Source organism: Chiloscyllium plagiosum, chromosome 7 (assembly GCF_004010195.1).
Source record: "Chiloscyllium plagiosum isolate BGI_BamShark_2017 chromosome 7, ASM401019v2, whole genome shotgun sequence".
Lineage (NCBI taxonomy): Eukaryota > Metazoa > Chordata > Chondrichthyes > Orectolobiformes > Hemiscylliidae > Chiloscyllium > Chiloscyllium plagiosum.
The window spans coordinates 22218609-22221163 of record NC_057716.1 but is presented as its reverse complement, the minus strand read 5'-3'; positions in this window follow the sequence as shown (position 1 = coordinate 22221163).

Sequence of the window (2555 nt, the reverse complement as noted above, 5' to 3'; positions counted from 1 at the left end):
GGGAGTGCAGCGTAGGTTCACAAGGTCAATTCCTGGAATGGTGGGACTACCTTATGCTGAAAGACTGGAGCGACTGGGCTTGTATATCCTTGAGTTTAGAAGACTGAGAGGGGATTTGATTGAGACGTATAAGATTATTGAAGGATTGGACACTCTGGAGGCAGGAAATATGTTTCCACTGATGAGTGAGTGCTGAACCAGAGGACACAGCTTAAAAATATGGGGTAGACCATTTAGGACAGAGATGAGGAGAAACTTCTTCACCCAGAGTGTGGTGGGTGTGTGGAATGCTCTGCCCCAGAGGGCAGTGGAGGCCAAGTCTCTGGATTCATTTAAGAAAGAGTTGGATAGAGCTCTCAAGGATAGTGGAATCAAGGGTTATGGAGATCAGGATACTGATTAAGGATGATCAGCCATGATCATATTGAATGGTGGTGCAGGCTCGAAGGGCAGAATGGCCTATTCCTGCACCTATTGTCTAATGCACCTAACACTATGGGCAATTTAGCATGACCAATTTACCTGGACTGCACATCTTTGGACTGTGGGAGGAAACCCACACAGACACAGGGTGAATATACAAACTCCACACAGACAGTTGGCCGAGGCTAGAATCGAACCCAGGTCTCTGGTGCTGTGAGACAGCAGTGCTAGCCACTGTGCCACCCCACTTAATCTAATCAGAAGTAATAGCCACCATTTAACAAATGTTTAAACCATCTCCTGTTTTCCCCAGGACAGAAATCACCCAAGCCTTGCAAAAACAATACAAGTTTGTCCATCCTTATACCCAATGCACTCCAATTCAGGTAACATTTGGTAAACCTCTCTTGCATCCTCTCCAAAGCCTCCACATCCATCCTATAGTGGCAACCAGATCTGTGTACAATATTCCAAATGTGACCTACCTAAAGTATAAATAGCTGCAACATGACTTGCCAACTTTTATACTCAATACCTCAACAGATGAAGGCAAGCATGCCAAATGCCTTCCTTCCCACCATAACCACTCATGCCGCACTTTCAGACAGCTATGGACTTGCACCTCAAGATCCCTCTTCACACCAACGCATCTAAGGATCCTGCCATTTAATATATACATTCCAAAATGCATCACCTCACATTTGACCATATTAAACTCTGCCACTTCACACAACTTTCTGACTTAGCTGTATCCTGCTGTATCCTTTGGCAATCCGCCTCACTATCCATAACTCCACTGATTTTTGTGTCATTTGTAAACATACTAAGTAGATCATCCAAATCACTTGCCATACGTTGCAAACAACAGAGGTCCTGGTATTGATTCTTGTGGAGCTCCCCCAGTCATTAAAGGGACCCCTCCACAACTACTCTCTGACGTCTATGACCAAGCTAATTTTGTATGCAATTTACCAACGTCCAACATGATATTTAAATATAATTTGGGACAGCCCAAAGCTCATGAAACAAGAATTCTTTATTGCACAGGCATCAGGTCAGTACCAATAGGAAGGGAATTAAGGATAAACCATAACAAATATGGTATCCATATGAAAGTAAACCTGTGGTTTACAAATGGTTGAGAAATGTCTGTGTTTGTGTAATTATCTCCCCATGAGACCTCTTTCCATCTCCAAAAGACATTTTTTCTTCCAGAGCAGGTTCATTTGGCTGCCCTGCTCAGTGTCTGTCCCTCACCTTCACCACCTGCTGATAGAGGTCCTCTTACAGAGTGAAGAATCTATACTCCAGGCTCGCCCATAGGCTGAGTGATACATTCACAGCATCTCCGCAACTTAAACCTAGCAGAGCAATTTGTAAAATTACCTGACTGACACTCCATCCACCACCTTTAATACTCACTTCCTTTACTGCTAATGTACAGCAGCAATGTACACCATCTATAGCTGTTATGAGGAAAGGACCCTGTCTCTAACAACCACAAGCAGCTGACTGACAGTCAAACCCCTGGACTGGTATCTGAGATGACTCACTCTGCCAGGCAACTTGACTGACTGGGGTAACACTGTGGCTCAGTGGTTAGCACTGCTGTTTCACAGCGACAGAAATCAGGTTCAATTCCACCCTCGGGGGACTGTCTGGTGTGGAGTTTACACATTCTCCCGTATCTGTGTGGGTTTCCTCCCATAGTCCAACAATGTGCAGGTTAGGTGGATTGGCCATAGGTAATGTGTGGGTTATGGGGATAAGGAGTTTTTCTCCCTGGAGGTTCAGTGAGAACCAATGGGCCAAATGGCTTCGATCTGTATTGTTATGATTTTTAAAGATGCACTGGGACAAATACTGACGTTCCTTAGATAGCATCTTCCAAAGCCATAACCTCTATCACCCAGGAAACACTAACTGCAAGTTTTACACCGTAAGACACAGGAGCAGAAATTAGGCCATTCAACCCATTGAGTCTACTCTGCCTGTAATCATGGCTGATCAGTTTCTCAACCCATTCTCCCACTTTCTTTCCATAACCCTTGATCCCCTTGACAATCAAGAATACACCTCTGTCTTAAATATACTCAAAGATCTAGCTTCCACACCATTCTGTTGTCGTAAAT